The 22,238-nt window shown below is 40.8% G+C and overlaps 1 protein-coding gene across 10 annotated transcripts in view; it reads right to left on the bottom strand.

Annotated features, from left to right (window-relative positions):
• PLCB4 (phospholipase C beta 4) overlaps positions 1-22,238 on the bottom strand; it is a 420,321-nt gene that overhangs the window by 249,934 nt on the left and 148,149 nt on the right. For all 10 annotated transcript variants that reach the window (XM_043602872.1, XM_043602876.1, XM_043602879.1 and 7 more), the window contains one exon: positions 1,857-1,917. The gene's annotated coding sequence lies outside the window, so the exon portion shown is untranslated. The remainder of the gene's footprint in view (positions 1-1,856; positions 1,918-22,238) is intronic.

The raw sequence follows: 22,238 nt of genomic DNA, 5'->3' as shown, positions 1-22,238 counted from the left end.
CTGAATGTTGCTAGAGTTGAGCCTTTTCATTTTTTAAAATTTTTTTTCAATTTAAAAATTTTTTTATTTATTTTTGAGACAGAGAGAGACAGAGCATGAATGGGGGAGGGTCAGAGAGAGGGAGACACCAAATCTGAAACAGGCTCCAGGCTCTGAGCTGTCAGCACAGAGCCCAACGCGGGGCTTGAACTCACGGACCGCGAGATCATGACCTGAGCCGAAGTCGGCCGCTTAACCGACTGAGCCACCCAGGCGCCCCGAGCTTTTTTAATAGAGGATGGAGGAAAGTAAATTCTCTCTTTGGGAGGAAGGCAAGACTAAGGTAAGGGTAACCACCACCTGGTGACATGTGGGGCACTGGGTCCAATCAGGTCCTATTTGAAGAGGGAATGGAAAAAGAGCCCACATACTCTATTAGCTGTCTTGGGACCCAAGCCCATCCAAAGTCTTTGTAAAATCCAGTGCCTGGCATTTATACCACTTCATATGGAAAAACTTCTTCTTGGAACTTAAAATGTTTAACAAACAACTTCTAAGCTATGTTTTTAAACTTCTGAATCAAGTGTTTATTTTCACCACACACATAATTCATTTATAATAAGCCGATGAAAATGATCTCTTATTTAAGAATAACAACTATTGCACAGCAAAAGCAAACAGTCCAAAAAGAATGTAATAAAGGCTAAAAAGCAGATGTCATGCCTATCCTGATTTAAAATCCCTAGAGAATTATTTAGAAACTCCTACCCCAACTCTGGTTTTCCTGCTAAAATATAGTTTATGAATGATCCATGGGAAGCAGTAAAACACAGTGCACTCAACTAAAAATAGGTAGGGACACTCAATAATAAATCTACTCTCTTGATAGTCTTGTGTCACCATTAAATACTGATCACTTAGAGAAGTGTGATTCTTCTCTCCCCTCACAGAAAGGCTGGAAAAAAATCAGCCACAGACCCTGCTGGAAGGTAACAGAGTGTGTGACAGGACTTGCAAGGTGGTGAAAAAAGTAACATTGATTTAAAATGCCTGTAAGCTGGGGTTCACCTCTCAGGATGAACAGTGAAGTTGTTAGTTATTTTTTATCATGCATCACTATAAAATGACTTCTTGCCTGTTGAAGAAATGATACATAGTCCAAGCGTTTCCCTTATAACATAGGACTCTCTACAAAAAGTCCTACATAAGTTCCTACAGAAGTTATAAAAATAGGAATTTGATTAAGAAGTCAGAAAAAAACTCATATTCATCAAGATCCTGGCTCTAGAATAAAGCATTGGCAACTTCTGGTTTATAAATAAAAATAATTGGCCACATAGAGCTATTACTGGCCCCCATTTCAGCATTTCTTTAGAGATTTATAAAATGGAACTTTAGAGAGGCACTGGGAGAATTTATTTCTGTCATTTCCACAGGTAGTTCCCACAGAATGGATGGTGGATTCTAGCTGACAATGAGCGTAATTGTGATTTTTTTTCCACATTTGTGGGAATCTTCCTAAACATTATCTGCATAGGACTGAATACAAGTCCTACATTTTCCCTCAGAAATAACTGCAGAGAACAGGAACTTAAATGATATCTAATGGCTCACTAAATGCAGGCAATACTACCACAGACAGCGAGGAGAAAAGCTAGTGAAGGGTGAAGTGCCCTAGGTTGGTGGAATGAATGAACTGGAATCTGGAAAATTCCAGGGGACTGATGCTCCATTGCACGAAGGAAAGTAGCTGTCAATCAGTTTTGAGGGGCACTTCAGGGTGGACATCAGTATAAATGAAGGGGGATTCACCTTACAGATGCTAAGTTCTAGAACCCCACAACTAGAAACTCTACCACAGCATGCAGAATACTCACCAGGCAGATGTGGAAGGGACTGCAAGTGATGTCCACTTAGTTCAACTCACAGCGCCGTCCTCTGTGAAGCAAGCAGACACAGAGCGGTGAAAAATCAATGAGAGGAACCTTTAGGATTCTCATGTAAGAAACAGCTTTGTGCACTTCAAAATCAGAATCTATAATATTAAACACACACACACACATTAGAAAGGCACATTAATACATCAGTGACATTACTTTCCAAATGAACAAAGACGCACAGTCATCAAATCAGAAATGTTACCGCTACGCCAGCCTACAGGGTTTATAGATCCTCTTCGCTGTGCTGATCTACTGTTCAACCTCTTATCGTGATAATTAAGGAACAGTTGAACAAGACCATCTAAGATCTTTTAGAATATAAATCTTTTCCTGATTAACAGTCAAACGTCCTGAGATGAACTGTAAGAAAAAGTTTTCCACTTCAATGAAGAACAGTGCTGAACACCTAAGATTTATAACAGATTTGCATCTTTCTACAAAAAGTATATTTTTGCTACATGTTTTTTGTTGTCTTTGTTAACAAGTTGGTGATGTAGATTCTGGATTTGACATTAGATTTCTGGTTTGGTGGAAATTTAGGTTTTGAGATCTTTCCAAGGTGGGGTTGGGAGGGGTGGGAAGTTCCAGGTGGTATCAGAAGTACACAGAAGTTAAAAGCAAATCCATTCGCATTTGGGAGGAGCAGAGGTGGAAAATTTGGCAACTGAGGGGCACCTGAGTGGCTCAGTCAGTTAAGCATCCGACTTCAGCTCAGCTCATGATCTTGTGGTTCATGAGTTCAAACCCTGCGTTGGGCTCTATGCTGAGAGCTTGGAGCCTGGCGCCTGGTTTAGATTCTCTGTCTCCCTCTCCCTGCCCCCTCCCTGACTCATGCTCTGTCTCTCCCTCTCTCTATGCCCCTCCCCACTCATTCCTTGTCTCTGCCTCTCAAAAATAAACATTAAAAAAAATTTTTTAAAGAAAACTGGCAATTGAAACATGGGAAAACGACGTCTGTAAAATGTGAACTGCGTTATTGAGAAAGTCATCATCGATGTATAGAGATGTCTACAGTAAGGTTCTAGGTAGGATGGTTCATCCATGATGCAAGACTATATGCCATTAAAAAGAAAGAAGCAGGGCACCTGGGTGGCTGAGTTGGTTGGACGCCCGACTTTGGTTCAGGTCATGATCTCAGGGTTCAAAAGATCAAGTCCCATATCGGGCTTGTTGCTGTCAGCACAGAGCCCACTTCAGATCCTCTGTATCTACACCCCCCGCCCCCCCCCCCCAAAACTAAAAATAAAAACACATTAAAAAAAAAAACAGTTGGATCTATATGTACAGATTTAAAAAAAATCAGGTCACAGTATTAATTTTTAAAAACTCAAGTAGTTGAGTAATATGCGTACTATGACCCCAATGTGTTAAAACAAACCTCGCTAACCTATGTGTAAATCCTATTAGAGGCAGAGAATGTATCTGGAGGGATAACAAGAAACTTGAGTGTAGCTGTCCCAGGAGAACTGGTGCTGAAGGACATAAGAGGGAAAAAAAAGGACCTTTGCATTTTAACCTAACATTTTACCATTGTGTGCTATTTTACCACGAAACCTGTTACTTTTATAATTGAAAGTGAAAAACAATCCAATTCATCCCAAATTTTCTAGAAGAACAAAATATTCCATTTTAAAAATACAGAAATAGAGAATATCTAGTATCATGTGCATTTGTTTATTGATTTAGCAAATATTTACTCTGACCCAGGCTCTAGGCATGAATTATATCATATATAATCCACATAAACACTCTAAAATGTATATACTGTGATTATTCACATTTTATAGGAGAGAAAACTCAGAAATGACTCTTCAGAAATCACACAGAGCTGGCATTCAACCCCAGGCACCTTGACACATATTTAGCCTCTATGGAACTGCCTCCTCCATGGCACGCACCCTGTTTTCATATTAAATTTATATTTGTAATGAAGTATTGTAAGAAAGTATTGAAAACCATCACAGCTATCCCTAGCACCTTGCTCAGTGTCTAGCATATTAGTGTGCTCAGGAAATCTTCATTGAACAGGTGAATAATTAGGTGGCCTGCCGATAGCCAGGAACTTCAACTACATAACTATGTTATGCCTCTTGGGACTATGAAACAAAGCAGAGTTCCAGAAACACTGATTAAGGACCCTGCTGTACCATGCTCCTCATTTTGAGAAACTACTTGCCACCCAAGTCCTTCTGTAACAAAAGACTTAAAGACAAGATGTGTTTTTCCTCTGCCTTCTCTAATTCCCTAGGTACAACCCATCGTTCCATACACCTTTCTAATTCTGTGCGTGGCTGGGATACTGCAACATTTGAGGAAGTCAGTGATGAAATACTTAACCACAAAGGAGTGAAATGGTCTAAACAGTTTGTCATGAACTAGCTATTGGCATATGGCAGATGAACTTTTATAACTGACTTAGTGTCATAGTCATATATGAATCAAGGCCTCAACTTACCGCCTTTTTCATTCTAACATTATTACTCCAGGTGTTAAAGAGTACAAATGAGTCCTTGGTAAAAGAGAGACTGTGTGTGTAGAAGTCTCTGGATGTCTGTGTTTATGTGTGTCTTTGCATATGCTTTTGGTCTATTCTTCTGTAACACAGAAAGAAACCTAATAAATAGACAAAATTCCCAAATATTAGAAACCTATTGGTGCTGGTAAACAAAAGCTGGTTTTCATTCAATAAGGGTGGCAGCATTATTCCATGTGGAAAGAATCGACTCAACAAATGGTGCTGGGACAACTGGACATCTACATGCAAAGGAATGAAGATGGATCCCTACCTCACATTATACACAAAAATCAGCTCAAAATGGATCACACATGTAAATATCAGAACCCAAACTATAAAACTAAGGAGTAAATATAATACAGGAGTAAATCTTTGTGACCTTGAGTTAGGCAAAAGTTTCACAGATCTGGGACCAAAAGCACAAACAATGAAAGAAAATATTTGACTTCATCAAATTAAAAACTTTTGTGCTTAAAAGATCACTCTCAAAAAAGTGAAAAGACAACCCACACAATGGGAAAAGATTTTTGCAAATCACTTATCTAATACAGGACTTGTATCCAGAGTATGTTAAGAACTATTTCAAATCAACAATAAAAAGACAAAAAATAATTTAGAAATGGTAAGTGATCTAAATAGATATCTCTCAAAAAAAGATACACAAATACACAAATCATCAGAAAAATCCAAGTTAAAAACCACAATAAGCTATTACTTCACCCCCACTAGGATAATTATAATTGGAAGACAGATTACAAGCGTTAATGAGAATTCAGAAAAATCAGAATGCTTGTACATTACTTGCGGGAATAAAATGGTGTAGCCACTTTCGAAAGTAGTCTAGCAGTTCTTCAAATGGTTAAACATAAAATTACCATATGGCCCAGTAACTCCACCCTAGGCCGGTACCCAAGAGTAATAAAAACATATGTCCATATAAAAAGATTACATGTACTTTTTCATAGCAGCATTATTCATAATGGCCAAAAAGTAGAAACAATCCCAAAGCCCATTTACTGATCAATGGATACACAAAATGCAGATGGAATACAACAGAATGTTATTCAGCAGTAAAAGAAGGCAACAGGGATACATATATCATACATACATATCATGGGTAAACTTTAGAAAGCAGTATACTAAATGAGAGAAGCCAGTTACAAAAGACCACATGTTGTAGGATTCTGTGTATATGAAATATCCTATTCTAGGCAAATCCATAGAAGACAGATTGGCGGTTGTGTAGGACTGAAGGGGCAGGGAAGACAGTCAATGCTCCTGGACACAAGCAATCCAAGTGTTCTTACGTTACACCATGGTAGTGGTTGCACAACTCTAAATATACAAAAAAAAATCCAATCGTACATTTTAATGGGTGAACTTTATGGTACGTAAATTGTATTTCATTAAAGCTGTCTTTTTAAAGATTGCATTTCAGTGAGTCTACCCATGAATACTCGTTGGCTTCTTTCAAAAACGACAGAACACTTCTTCACACTGCTCAAGGAAACCCAGTAAGTGGTGAATATTTACACTTCTACAAGATTTGCTATCACAGTTCTCCACGGATACCTTGTGATGGGAAACACAATTGCATTTCACTCTCACCAAAGAGAAGCACATGCACGGAACTACTTCCAAACCGTAACAAAGCACCAACATCTTACCGCAAACCACCAGTAATGACAGGCCACAGCATTTAGACTTATTAGCATTAGAGTCTTATTTCAAGGCGACAGGGAAGCTGTAGCCGAGGGTCAAGTTTTGATTTCTCAGTAAATGGGGATAAAAATGTACAAGTATTTGAGGGTGACAATGCCAGGCCTGTTTTTGTACATCTATATATTGAACACAGAAGGACTGGCATTTAATGCCCTTTCCGAGACATTCAATATCAGGATTTTGTTTTCAAATGAAGAATAACTTGGCAAGACTGAATCAAAACAGAATCATTGCTCTTTGATCTGCTCTCGAACACGGAAATTGTTTTGTAAACAGCATTTGAGAATACTCATGTCAGCAAGCGTACAGCATCACAAACCACCTCAAACCTTTGTTGCTTAAAACATGTAACTATTTTGGTTCACATAGTGATCTCAAGTTTGCAAGAATGACAAGAGGTCAGAACCCAACACGCCAGCCTCTGCTGCATCATATGCACTAACGTGGCTTTGGGCAAAGCTAGTCACATGGTCAAGCCCAGCTATAAAGGATGGAGAAAGTCTCATCCATTAGTGGGACACTGCACATAACAAGGGCATAGGTGCAGGGAAGGGAAAACTTGGTGGCCATTTTTTACAATCTATCACAGCAGTGTGTCATAACATGAAACACATTGCCATTAAGGGTCCATAGAGAAATATCTTACAATAGATTACAGTTATTAATGGCGTAGCTTACATGTAAAATACAGTTAACTTACAATGGTACGTGGAGAGCTAATGTACAACTGCACGTATATTAAGACTTATCTTCTCTTTGTGGAAAATGTCATTTTTCGGGGCGCCTGGGTGGCTTGGTCGGTTAAGCGTCCGACTTCGGCTCAGGTCATGATCTCATGGTCTGTGAGTTCGAGCCCCACATCAGGCTCTGTGCTGACAGCTCAGAGCCTGGAGCCTGTTTCAGATTCTGTGTCTCCCTCTCTCTGACCCTCCCCCATTCATGCTCTGTCTCTCTCTGTCTCAAAAATTAAAAAAAAAAAAGTTAAAAAAATTGAAAAAAAAAGAAAATGTCACTTTTCTATCGAACATAAGTATATTACTATAAATACAGTTTCACAGCTATTTACCACAGTAATATTACTATATTGCCATATAGTTGTAGGGTTTGTTTGTTACCAATTATATTTTCTTTTTAAGCAAATACATTTATATGGAAAAGAGTAACAAATTCAGATGAAGAATTTGGCCAAATCCATACAAGTGGCCCATGAATAACCCAAGTTTAGAACCCAGTATTTGAGGGTGACAACGCCCGGCCTGTTTCTGCACATCTATATATTGAACACAGGAGGACTGGCATTTAATGTCCTTTCCAAGACATTCATATGGATACAAACCACCCACATATCTGAATGAAATGCAGATTCTGTCTGGGATAGGTCTTAGGTGGGACCAGAGATTCTGCAGCCCTAACAGGCTGTCAGGTGATGCCAATGCTGGTTGCAGAACACGCTCGGAGTAGCAAGCAATGGCAGGGGCCTGACAATCAGATAAAGCTGAGGGCAACCTTTACCGGCCATGTGGTCGTGAGCAACGGACCTTGCCTCTCTGAAACCGTCTCCCCCTCTGTCAAAGGCAGGTCATACTAAGACCCACCTTGGAAGTCTGGGTCAGGATAAAAGGAGAAGAAACACACACCAGGTACCTGGGGCAGTGCCAGCCAGCCAGAAGCGCTCAACACTGGCTTGGTCTTCTTCCATAGTTAATGACTTCCAAAACAGTCCTCAAATGGAGCCGTAGGTTAAGAAAGGTAAACAGCAGGCCAAAAGGATAGCCCAGAGTGGTACCTAGTCACAACACTAAAAGTAACTGGATTTTAGAAGCATTTCTCACCAATGCAATCACATTTGCTATTTCTGCATATTGTATTAGTATGTTTGTCTCTTCAGTCACTCAACAAACATTTATGGAGCACTCACTGTGTGCCAGACCCTGTTCCCAGCTCTGAAGACAGGCCAGTGGACAAAAACAAAACTCCAGGTCCCGAGTTCACACCCTCCGATTCTGTCTGCCCGACATGTACTCTCTCCCCACCAGGCTATACTGGAGAGGCTTCCATGGGCCTTATCTGGCTACATACATGTTTAAATGATCACCTTCTAGTTCCCCACAGCCCCCCAGCTGCTCCATCACTGCCACCCAGACAGCCCCCTCTCCTACGCCTTCCTGTTCACCCTCTCCAAGTTAGTGAGCCCTAAATTAAAGACGTAGTCAGAAACATTTATAAGCATGGAGTGAAGAGGATTCCGCCTCCCTGCTCTGCATATTCACCCTGTACCACTATTCAGTAAACATCCTGCCCGAGAGCAGTTCAGCCATCCCTTTGCCCCTCTCTGGGTCTCCAACTGCCAGTTTGAGAAACAGCTCTAAACTTGGCCCAGGAAACTTAGAGCTTCTGTATCTGTCATTTACTGTGGCTAATCAGCTTTAAAATGTGTAACTGAGGGCTCTCTGTAGGAGATCATGAGGTGTTTGGGGGATTTTTTGCCCCCTAAATAATGGTAATGGTTTTGCAATGACCCACCTACATTCTTTCCCCTAGTTTCCCCTATGTATTGGTTTTCTATGATCGCATTACAAACTGCCACAAACTTCGTGGCTTTAAACAACACACATTTACTGGCTCTTAGTCCTAAAGGTCAGAAGTCTGGCGCAGTTGCTCGGTTCTCCACTCAGTGTCTCACAAGGCTAAAATCAAGGTGTCTTCCAGGCTTCCTTTCTGGAGGCTGAGGTACAATCTGTTTCCAAGCTCAGTCAGGTTGTTGGCTAATTTTACTTCCTTGGAGCCATAGGACTGAGGACTTGTGTTTCCTTGCTATCAGCTGGGGGCCACTGTCAGGTCCTAGATGCCACCTATATTCCTTGCCGCATCACACCCACCATCTTCAAAGCCAGAGACGAAGAACCTTCCTTGTGTGGAATACTTCTCTTTGAATCTTCAGTCCTTTATAAGGGCTTTCCTGATTAGGGCAAGCCCACCAAGGATAATCTCTCACTCTTAAAGCCAACTGTACTATGCAACATAACTGAATCACGGGAGTGATATAATCCTAGTACTACAGATTATTCAGGGTGCATATACCAGTGCATGGGCGCCTTGGAGCCATCCCCAAATTCTGCCTACTACACCTAGTAACTGTGAGCATACGTTTGTTTCTGCGTGTGGTTTTCTTCCACAGAAGAAACTGTGACATGAACTGAGGTCATGTCACAAGAAAGCTAACTGGCCAGTGGAGAGAATACATTAAAGTTAAAACCGGAGAGTATGGGTTTTTGTTGTTGTTGTTGTTGTTGTTTTTAATAGATAACCATTTTTATTTTTTTTTCAACGTTTATTTATTTTTGGGACAGAGAGAGACAGAGCATGAACGGGGCAGGGGCAGAGAGAGAGGGAGACACAGAATCGGAAACAGGCTCCAGGCTCTGAGCCATCAGCCCAGAGCCTGACGCAGGGCTCGAACTCATGGACTGCGAGATCGTGACCTGGCTGAAGTCAGACGCTTAAACCGACTGCGCCACCCAGGCGCCCCTTGTTGTTGTTTTTAACAACTCTCACTTTGGTCACTGGGAGTAGTTAATGTTCTTAGGATCCCATTAGCCAACCCAAGAATGCATGTACTTTCCAAATTCCAAATCCAGAGCAGAAGTTTCTCCCCTTTCAGTTAAACTGAACCATCATGAAACTAAACATCTAGAATATTAACATTTGAGTAGGATGATGAGGTAACAAAATGAAAAGCAAGCACACGCCATGGGCTGAAATTGCTTAAGTTAAATTACATTTCCTACATGTTATATTTTCTACAATATTTACAGGGAAAGGATATAGAAAATTCAAAGGATGCTTCATACATCTACAAGCACAATGCCTATTAGATTTTTTTTTTTACAGAAAAAAGCAGCTTTTAAGAAATATCCTTTTAAAAACAGGTTAGAGAGCAAAACTGACCGATTTAGGAGAATAACAATAGCAATAATTACCAATTACTGAGAAATTACTACATCCAGGTATTAACTCACTGTTTTATGTGTATGAAGTCATTAACTCACACCAAACCCTATGGTAGACACTTTTTACGGAAGAAGAAACTGAGGCACAAAGTGGTTACATCATTTATCCAGGGGCGCATGGCAAGGAAGCACAGAAGCAGGACTTCAAACCCTGATGATCTGGCCTAGTACACTTAAAAAAAAATTTTTTTAATGTTTATTTTTGAGAGACAGAGACAGAGCACGAGCAGGGGAGGGGCAGAGAGAAAGGGAAACACAGAACCTGAAGCAGGCTCCACGCTCTGAGCTGTCAGCATTGAGCCTGAGGCTGGGCTCAAACCCACGAGGTGTGAGATCACTACCTGAGCGGAAGTTGCATGCTCAACCGACTGAGCTGCCCAGGCCCCTCTGTACACTTACTCTTAAGAGCTGCATCTGGCTGTGCACCCATCTGTGCTCCCAGTGCTGGGAGACAGGGGTGCTTTCTGCACCTACCATACAGCACAGGTGAGGGCTGAGTACACATGCACTGCACTCAGATCTGGCTCATGGCCATGGCTGGGGGCAAATGGGGGCTGCAGCCTCGCCAAGGAGTGTGTTTCTGTAATTTGCATAAAGCCCTCCCTCCCCCTCCCCCCCATGTACCAGTAACCGCCTTATTCAAGGAAGGCTATGAAACAATCCAAGCATTCTGCTATCCCCTTATAGCTGTATGGGGGGGGGGGGGCGGAGAGGAAGAAAAATGTAACTGGTTCCTTTTTTACACCTTCCACACCCATTTTCCTATACCTGCATTCTGAAATTCAGAGATTATGAAAAGATAGGAACAAAGCAAAAGCGAACACTAGAAGCAAAGAAAAACCACTGGCTCCATTTCCTTTTGTAGAAAGCAAAGCGAGCTTTTCTCTAGGTAAAGATAAAAGACAAAATCTATACTTGAACAACCTCGTTTCTCTTCCATCAACCCCACCCAGACAAAGCAGGGGCAGCATGGCACCAGGCGCTACCAGTGGCACGGACCCCAAGAAACCCATGCTTAGCAGTCACAGTAATAGGTCACTGGAGGCAGAGCTGGGGTGGGGAACACAATACTGCATCTTGACTTCTGCATTAAAGGTACGGTTACATTCAAGGCTCATTTCCACAACTAGGTTGGATGAACTCACAAATCAGGTGACATTTACTCAGCGTTCTTTCCTGGTCCTCGCAAGGCATGACCAAGGGCTGTCACCTTGCCAGGGCCTTCTGCGCGAGGGAAAGACTACCATGATACTTCACTCAGCCCTCTCTAGGTATCTCCTATGGTTCCCATCTCAGCTCCAGTGTCCTGGTGGTAGTCACACAGCAGAAGTTACGAAAATATAAGTTTAACTATGACTACTAGGTATTCAAAAATTACATGTAATCTCTAATTTGTAGTATATTTAACATATTTACAGATGTATTTTCTATGTTATGTATAAATAGAAATTTTGTCAGAGAAGCCTCCCTTTAATATGATGCTTTGCAGTGTGGCTTGCTGGGGTGGGAGGTCTTGATTTTTTTTTTTTTACAAGGTTTTATTTGACAGAGTTTCTCATGCTACCTAATTTGACTTAAAATTGCCATGCACTGCAGCCGGAAGATTTAAATATGTTTGAGATCAGACAGCCCTCAAGGTCCCTGGCTGCCTGTGGTCATCAGTGATCCTCAGAACATTCGAGCAGGGTCTTAGTTTCAGAAACCTGGATATATGCCAACTCAGGTAATTATTCTCTGCCTACCTAATTTCCCCAGGCAATTTAATTGAAAATGGTATTATCCGTCACCTCAGTTCTAATCTGCTCTGAAGTGTCCCTGTGTCCTGCTTCTTCCCTCCACTATAAGCTAACTGAGCTGGTTTCTTTTTGAAGCTTAAGTTGAAAAAAAATATATTTCTGAATCTCTCTAGGGGGAAAATATCAGATAAATAGGAGCCATTTAATTAGTCTCAAACCAGTGTACTGAATAGCATTGGCAGCAGTTGTAAGACACCCCTTCTTGCTGCCTAACCTTATGAAAAGTCTCTTTTATAGACAGAAATACAAAGGGTTTCTTACTGAAAAACTGACCAAAAAAAACCCCCAAAAAACTGGGGGAGGAGAAAGGGAGAGACCCTGAGATGATTTCACTCTCCTGAAATGATTTTATTTTTTATTAAAAAAATTTTAATATTTTTGAGAGAGAGAGAGCGAGAAAGAGACAGAGCAAGAGACAGAGCGAAAAAGAGAGAAAAAGAAAGAGACAGTGTGAGTGGGGGAGGGGCAGAGAGAAGAGGAAGACACAGAATTTGAGGCAGGTTCCAGGCTCTGAGCTGTCAGCACAGAGCCCAATGCAGGGCTCGAACTTACGAACCAGGAGATCACGGCCTGAGCCACAGTAGGACACTTAACTGACTGAGCCACCCAGGTGCCCTGTCTGTTTCAAAAGGCACTGTCCTTTTGTTCATTTCCAAATAAGCTGATTTACAATCAGCAGAACAAAATACACCATTTAACACAGGAATGCCTGAAACTCAATGAAAATGCAATGGAAATATGCTTTTTGATTACTTCAGACAAACATGAACTTACATCAGTGCTAATAGAAATACAATGAAAGCCACAAAGGTGAGTTACAAGTGTAATTTTGAACTTTCTAATAGCAACATTTAAAAAGTAAGAAGAAACAAAGACTACTACTCAGCAGTAAAAGGAAAGAACTGATAACAACAACTTGGTTGGATCTCAAGAGAATTTTGCTGAGTGAGAAAAGCTAATCTCAAAAGGCTCCATACTATAGGAGATTCCCTTTATATGACAATCTTGAAATGACAAAAGTACACAGATGGAGAACAGATTAGGGATTCCTAGGAATTGGGGGTAGGGGGGAGAATGGGGAGAGGCGGGTTGCTATAGCTACGGAAGCTTAGCACAGGGAATCCTTTCAACGCAATTCTGTATTTTGACTGTGGTACTGGTCATATGCATCTACACAGGTGATTAAATTGCAAAGAATTACACACATGCATGCATAAAATGATGAAATCTGAATAAGGTTAGTGAATTGCATGAATGTCAATGTCGCAGTTGGGCTATTATACTATAGTTTCAAAAGATGGTACCACGGGGAAAACTGGGTGAAGGGAACAGGGGATCTCTCTGTATTATATTTTATAACTGCATATGAATCTACAGTAAGCTCAAAATTAAGAATTACAAAATTCATGTACATGTAATCAATATAAAAATGGAGATTCCCCACCCCCACCCCCTTCTAAGTCTTTGGAATTCAGTAAGTCATTCACACTGATGGCACATTTCAACTCAAAGTAGCCACATTTCAAGTGTTCAATGGACACATGTGGCTATGGGTCCCAGTCCTGGGCAGCAAAAATACTTTAAACTAAGCCTAATATCATTTCCCAGTCAAGTGGCACATTCTAACATGAAATATCTTTGCTTTCTGAAAGTCTCTTACATAGCCGGTTTGTAATGAAACCCTTGGTGCTTGAACAATCACTGGAAACGTGACCTAACTGGCAGAGAAAATTTCATCAGTGGTACCAACCTGAATATGGTTTGGACCACAGTTCCTCAACAAAAATAATCCCTGTAAAAGAGACATCTAGTAGCTTCTAAGAAATAATGCCTGGGGTGCCTGGGTTGCTCAGTAGGTTGAGCATTCAACTTCAGCTCAGGTCATGATCTCACAGTTCATGATTTCGAGCTCCACGTTGGGCTCTGTACTGACATCTCAGAGCCTAGAGTGTGCTTCAGATTCTGTGTTTCCCTCTCTTTCTCTTCCCCTCATGCTCCTCCAGAGCTCATGCTCGGTCTCTCAAAAATAAACATTAAAAAAAAAGAAATTAAAAAAAAATAATGCCTAAGAAGAATTTCAAGAGCTATGGTATATTGACTAGTCTCAAGAACTAAGACTTTTAACTATTTTTGAAACTCTTATTTTTTTTCTGTTGTTTTCTCTCTCTTATTTCTCCTTGGTGATTAAAATTATTAAAATGAGAAGGTCTTGTGGGTTTGCTCTTCAGAGCCATGAAACGGTGAGACTCAATCTTCTTTTACCGGTAGCCACAGAGGAGAAAGAAACAAGGGATAAGTGTGTAATGGCAGCTTTGTAAAATACATAAAATTAGGCCAAATCTCTTGGGACTCTGAAAAGTAAAACAAGGTGCAGACCTGGTTCTCAGACCAGGTCTGACAGAAAGCTCAGGGCTCAATCTCAAAAGACCAGTGCAATCTCCATCCACTACAGAAAGTGGGAATGCAATGAGAAAACACTATTCCCAAATGGAGACTTGGAGAGTATAAAGAGAGCGGGTTATGGAATGAGAGAAACGGATCTTTGAGAATACAAGACAATTAACCTCTCCTGGACCTAGTTCCCTGGTTGTAAAGCAGCAAAATTATCTACCTCACTCACTGTTGTAAAGTTAAATGGAAGAATACACGAAAAGTGCCTATCACATTCCTGCAGTCCCGAGTGGGCGTTCAATTACAGTCCTTTCCCACTCGTTTCTATACTCAAATAACTACCCATGAGAGAAAATAATCCTGTGCAAAGTAAACCAAGAATAGTAACATCAGAAACTCAAGAACTGATGCTCTAGAGTAATGCCAAGGAGAAAAACGTCATTTTAATCCATTGTGATTCGCTTTTATTATTTTTTTTTTTTTTTGAGAGAGAGAGAAAGAGAGAGAAAGAGAGCACATGAACAGGGGAGAGGGGCAGAGGAAGAAAGAGAATCTTAGGCTCTCCACTGAGTGTAGGACTCGATCCCACAACCCTGGGATCGTGACCTGAGCCAAAAATCAAGAGTTGGACACTCAACCAACTGAGCCACCAGGCACCCCTGTTCTGATTCACTTCTAATCTGTTGGTAGGAAGGTGATTTCATAATCAATCTAGGTTTATAGCACTCATGAGACAGCCGTAGAGGAGCAGATACACCTAAGGTAGAGGCCCCCAAATAATCTAAAAACTGGCAACTGACCTGATTTCAACAGAGAATCAAGACCTGAAGAACCTTTATATATTCATATTCTTCACAAACATAAACTGTATCTTCCAGTCAGCAAGTGAGAATAGGAAAGAGAATATGGTAAGGCTCAGAAGAACCACTCAACGCTTGATGTTCTCTTGTTACGAATGACAGAATTTTCAGACTGGTATTTATGTTTGTCACATAGTTTTTGGCAACAGACAACTGATCAACCATCTGTTTCAGGAGAAATCACATTGTGAGCTGGCCCACTAACACCCGATATATAGCAGTGCAGCAGTAACTTGGTTTTTATTGATAAGACTGAATTCTGCAAACTCTCCAAGACTCAGAACACATAATTGCAATGTCAGAGCCCTAAGATGGGTACCCTAGTCAATAGAAGGGCTCCAAATGCACAACTTGGGAGTAATTTGTATGGACAATACCATGCTGTTTCCTGTTCATGTCTATTTGGTTTTATGAGGAAACTAAAGCAGACAGTTTATCTACACCTCTAATATTCGGGACAAAATCCCAGTTTTTATAGTATTGTCACTACTGTGTCAGGAGGGTCCCTCTGAGGATATGAAACAGCTGCTAAGAGATTATGGGGAGGGTTTCTGCCATTACTACTTTTGACATCAGAATCAAAGTCCATCAAGCTACAAATGCCACTTGAATCAGGAAAGAGTCTCTCTAGAAAACCATAGCACCTGAAGTAAAATGAGATGAGTTACTAAGACTTAGATGTGCACACCCACCTAGGACATTCAGGCTTTATCAATGCCTGGGTTCAGAGGCAGAACTGATTGTTTTAAATATTTATTTTGAGAGAACAAGAATGGGCAGAGACAGAGACAGAGAGAGACAGAGACAGAGAGAGAGGGCGGGGGAGGAATCCTAAGCAGGCTCTATGCTGTCAGTGCAGCTCAATCCCACAAACCATGAGATCATGAGCTGAGCCGGAATCAAGAGTGAGACACTTAACCAACTGAGCCACCCATAACCGGTTTTAATAATCAAAAAAATTCCAAGTTCTAGTATAAGATGTTGATATAGGAAGATCCTGAACTCATTACCTCCCATAGATATCATTTCTACAGCTATACATGGAACAGTTTCCTCTGAAAAAACAAAACAAAACAAAAACCCTAAGAACTGGCAGAGTGACCCCTTCAACATTGGGCAAATGAGAGGAAGACCATACTGAAGTGGGTAGGACAGGCTGAAATACAACCAAATATAACCTTGTCATGCATCCCACCCCCAATGTGGCAACGCACAATCAGGGGTGAACCCAAAACCTGCAGCAAAGGGTTCGTACCCCACATCAAGCAACCTAACTTTTAAGACCAGCACCTGAGACATGAGCTGCCAATACATCTGGATTTGAGAATAGGGCTCATACTCACAAGAACCCCAGGAGGATGAGGAACTAAGGAAGAGTTCTTAGAAGGCCTGTAGGCAGACTGCAAACTCACCCACTAGGGCCCAGCACAGAAGCAGTCCATAGAAAAGTGCCTAGACTTCACGTGACAGAGACTCGTTTCCTAAGTTTAAAGTACTCTACTCTCCTGCTGTGCTGAAGCCAAGAGAAACCATCATACTTGTTTTGTTTCCTTTCCAGCCAGTCCCATCTTTATGGTTCAATGGGGGCCTTCTTGTATAATCTCTCTCTGCAGCAGGTTTTCCTTTTTCTCCTCTTTATTCTTTTCCCCCTTTTTAGCAGGTGCTACCTTTGGAATCCCCCCTGCCTCACTGCACCTGTCAGTGTCCTCTTCATGCTCTATCTCCACTGCACACAGAGTGCCAGTAGCACCCAGAGGGGAGCTTCTACACACATCTCATGTCCCGGTTTTCATGTCTAGTGACCTGGTTTTTGCAGCTGCTGCCCAGGGAATGCCCCTCAATTGCCCGGCTCTGGAGACCAGTGGAGGGGCTTACATACATGAGTCCCATGGGAATGTAACAATCAGAAAAACCATTCTTTACTGACTACTAGTACTGGGGCACTGCACAGACAGCAGACCAAAACACAGTCCGACCTTCCTGCCAAAGAGGCCTATCTGCTTGTCCTGGAGCTTGGCTTGAGGGTCAGGCTTCTGGTCTGGTGCACTCAGAGGAGCCCACAGAAGTGCTCCCACAAACACAGGCTGGTGGATGCCACCTTTGTGATCTCTACCTTGCTCCAGTTCGTTGGTACCTTCCAGAAAGGAGCTTATGTCCTTGTCTAGTGCCCCGATTTCAGCAGCTGCTACCAGGGGACACCTCTAGATCTCTTGGCTCTGGTGACCAACAGGCTTCTATTCACGGGTCCCACAGGGCTGCAACCCAAGAAAGAATGAGTTCTTAAATAGCTACTGCACCCAGGGCACAGCAAAGGACAACAGATCCAGGAGCTCAGTCTTTCTGTGAAAGAGGACTATTAGCTTACCATCATAGCTGCAGCCTGACAGATAGGCTTCTAATAAAACATACATCTAAGGGGTGACTGCAACCTTTCCTGAGGTTTTGGAGGACAGGCACTATTCTTGCACTCTCCCTCTGCCGTGCTCCAGAACACCAGCACCTCTAGGATGGGAGCTCTTGTACATTACATACCTGGTACCCCAGTTTTAAGCCTGGTGCCCTGGTTTTTACAACTGCTGCCCAGAGGATACCCCTTGATCACCTAGCTTTGGTAGCCAGGTGCCCATGTTTCTGGGTCTCATGGGGCAATAACCATAAGAGAGACCGTTCTTAGCAGGTAATCACCCACAGGGAAACACACAGAAAACAGACTGCAATACCCCCAGCATCTCTGTGAAAGGCCTACTTGCTAGTCCTGGACCCCCAGCCTTAACAGCAGGATTCATGTTTGGCGTATATCTAGAGGCTACAGAAGTACTCTCAGGGAACACAGGCTAGGAGACACCATCTCTAGATACTCTCCTTCCACCTCACTACAGCTTTCTGGTACCTCCCAGAAAGGAGTTTTATGTACACATCTGGAGCCCTGATTTTTGCAACTGATGCCCAGGGTACACCTTCCAATTGCCTGGCTCTGGGGGCCAGTAGGACTTATGCTGACAGTTTCACAGCATTCCTTAAAATGTTGTGGCCTGAGGGTCTGGTTTCAGGTGCTGACATTCTCACCTTTGGGACACTGACTGATCTTGCCACACCCTCAACTACTGACATCAATTAAAAATAAAATAGGTTCCCTGGACAATCACAAACATTTGAGAGACCACCAAGAACTAAAGCAAGATTGAACAATAAAGTTCACAAGGCCAAATCTTCAAGAATGGGAGAGGTGGCTGTATCATCTACTGTATAGAACCAACACAGAGAGTCAAGCAAAATGAAGCAGCAATGGACTATGTTCCCAATAAAAGAACAACATAAAACCTCGGGGGGGGGGGGACTTCATTAAGTGGAGATAAGTAATTTGCTTGGTAAAGAATTCAAAGTAACAATCTTAAGGATGCTCACCATGCTGGGGAGAAAAGGAGATAAAACACACTGACAATATAACAGACAATACACGAGAAAGTTCCAAACACAAACCACAGAACTGAAGAATACACTAACTACACTGAAAAATACACTAAAGTAGTTCAATAGCAGATCAGAAAAAGCAGAGAGGTGCCTGGGTGGCTCAGTTGGTTAAGCATCTGACTTCAACTCAGGTCATGATCTCATGGTTTGTGAGTTCGAGCCCCATGTTGGGCTCTGTGCTGACAGTTCAGAGCATGAAGCCTGCTTTGGATTCTGTGTCTCCCTCTCTCTCTGCTCCTCCCCTGCTCATGTGCTCTCTCTCAACAATAAACTTAAATTTTTTTTAAAAAGAAAAAAAGAAAAAGCAGAAGAAAGGATCAGTAAGACAGGCCAGAGAAAGTCACCCAATGTGAGCAGGAAAAAAAGAAGGGACTTTACGGGACTTCTGGAACAGGCCAACATTTGCGTTACAGGCATCTCAGAAAGAGGAGAGAGAAAGGGGCAGAAAACCTATTTGAAGAAATAAGACAGACTAAAGAAATAGGAAGACTGAAAACTCCCAACTTTGGTAAGAAAACAGATATCCAGATCCAGAAAGCCCACAGATTCGAAATACGATAAAGTTAAAGAGACCATCACCAAGATATATTATAATTAAAATGTCAAAGACAAGGAGAGAATCTTAAAAGTAGCAAAAGGAAAACAACCTGTTCCGTACAAGGGAAACCCCACAAGTTCATCAGTGAATTTCTCTGAAGAAATGTTGCAGGACAGAAGACAATGATACAATATATTCAAAGTGCTGGAAGAAACCACCTAAGCATACTCTACTCAACAAAGTTATCATTGAGGCTTGAAGGAGAGAGAGAGTTTTCCAGACAAGCAAAAGTTAAAAACTTCTTTTAAAAGTTCTTCACCACTAAATCAGCATTACAAATGTTGCTAAATGGAATTCTGCAAGCTGAAAAGAGGGTACTAATTAGTAACAAGCATATAGCAAAGTCTAAATCTCACAAGAAATATATAGCAAAGGCAGTGGGTTAATCACTTATAAAGGTAGTATAAAGATTAAAAGACAAAGGTAGTAAAAATAATTATAAATACAATAATGAGCTGAGGTATACACAAGATAAAAAACTGTAAAATGTGATATCAAAAACAAACATGACTAGGGGAGAGTACAAATGTAAGCTTTAGAATGTGTTACCAACTTAAAACAGACTGTCATAAATATAACTTGTTACATGTAAGTCTCAAGGTAATGACCAAGCAAAACCTATAGTAGATACACAAAAAAATAAGAAAGGAATCTATGCACACCACTAACAAAGTCATCAAACCATGAAGGAAGATAGCAAAAGACAAATGGAACAGTGTTTTGTACAAAACAGCCAAACAACAATTAACTTAAGTACACACCTATCAATAATTACTTTAAATATAAATAGACTAAATTCTCCAATCAAAAGGCAGAGTAACTGAATGGATAGAAAAAACAAGGCCCATCTATATGCTGCCTATAAGAGACTCACTTTAGATATAAGAGCACACAGAGAATGAAAATGAAGGTATTTCCATGCAAATGGAAACCAAAAGAAAGTTGGGGTAACCATAATTATAGCAGACAAAATATACTTTAAAACAAAGACTGTAAGAAGAGACATTATGTAATGTCATTATGTATTATGTATGTCATTATGTAATAAGGGCATTGCATAATGACAAAAGGGTCAATCCAAGAAGATATAACATTTGTAAATATTTATGTACCTAATACAGAAGCACCTAAAAATATAAAGCAAATATTAACAGACATAAAGGAAGAAAAAGAGTGCAATAAGATAACAGGAGACTTTAATACCCCACTCACATTAATGGACAGATAATCCAAATAGAAAATCAATAAGGAAACATCAGCTTTAAATAACATGTGAGACTAGATGGCCTTAACAGATATATACAGGATATTGTATCCAAAAGCAACAGAGTACACATTTCTTCTCAAGTGCCCATCAACATTCACAAACCAGATCATTTGTTAGGCTACAGAACAGGTAATAAGAAATTTAAGAAGACTGAAAATCCATCAAGCATCTTTTTTCACCATAATGGTATGATACTAGAAATCAACCACAAGGAAACTAAAAAATTCACAAGTATGTGGAGACTAACACATGCTACCAAACAACAGGTCAAAAATGAAATCAAAGTGAAATAAAAAATATCTTAAGACAAAGATCAAAGTACAACATACCAAAGCTTATGGGATACAGCAAAAACATTGCTAAGAGCGAAGTACATAGAAATAAATGCCTTCCTCAGGAAGCACAAAACAATCTCAAACAGCCTAACTGTATACCTGAAGGAACTAAAAACAAACAAACAAAAAAAAACAAACAAACAAAAAAAACAAAAAAACCCTCAAAATTAGCAGGAAAAAAAACGATCAGCACAGAAATAAATGAAACAAAGACTAAAAAGACAATAGAAAAGACCAGAAAAAAAAAAAAGCTGATTCTTTGAAAAGATCGACAAAACTGATAAACCTTTAGCTAGACTCTCCAAGAAAAAATAGAGGACTCAAATAAAATCAGAAATGAAAGTAGAGACACTACTAATATCTTAATACTATAGCATATTATGGACCATAAAAGGTGACTACAAACAATTATACACTAACAAACTGGACAACTTAGGATAAATGGGTACATTCCTAGAAGCATACAACCTACCAAGATTGAATCAGGATGAAATAGAAAATCTGAACAGACCAATTACTGGTAATTGGAACTAGTAATGTTAAAACTCCCTACAAACAAAAGCCCAGGACCAGACAGCTTCATTGGTGAATTTACCTAATATTCAAAGAAAAATACCAATCCTTCTCAAAGTCTTCCAAAAAAAATAAAGAGGAACACTTCTAAAGTCATTGTAAGCCCCACATTACCCTGACAGCAAAACCAGATATGGACACCATAAGAAAGGAAAATGACAGACCATTAGCCCTGATGAACACAGATGCAAAATCCTCAAAATATTAGCAAACTGAATTCAGCAATAAATTATAAGGATCATACACCACAATCCAGTAGGATTTATTCCAGGTATGCAAGGATGCTTCAGTACCCACAAGTCCATCAACATGATATACCACGTTAACGGAAAGAAGGATATAAATCCTATGATGATCTCAATAGATGCAGAAAAAGCACTTGACAAAAAATAACTTCCATTTATGATAAAAACTCTCTGGGGCAACTCGGTGGCTCAATTGGTTAAGTGTCCAACTCTTGATTTCGGCTCAGGTCATGATCTCAGGGTTGGGAGATCAAGCCCCACGCCAGGCATGGAGACTGCTTAAGATTCTCTCTCTTTCTCCCCTTACCCCCACCCTGGCTCATGCACGCTCTCTCTCAAAAAACAAAAAAGAAGGAAAAACTCTCAGAGTGAGCGCAGAGGAAACATACCTCAACATAATAAAGGCCATGTATGAAAAAGCCCACAACTAATATCCTACTCAACTCTAAGATTACATTCTCTGTCGGTGGGAATATAAATCAGTACAGCCACTACGGGTAATAGTATGGTGGCTCCTCAAAAAAAAAAGAAATGTA

Source organism: Prionailurus bengalensis, chromosome A3 (genome assembly GCF_016509475.1).
Source record: "Prionailurus bengalensis isolate Pbe53 chromosome A3, Fcat_Pben_1.1_paternal_pri, whole genome shotgun sequence".
In the NCBI taxonomy this organism is placed as follows: Eukaryota; Metazoa; Chordata; class Mammalia; order Carnivora; family Felidae; genus Prionailurus; species Prionailurus bengalensis.
Note: the sequence above shows the minus strand (reverse complement) of the source record. Positions and strands in the feature narration are given on the sequence as shown.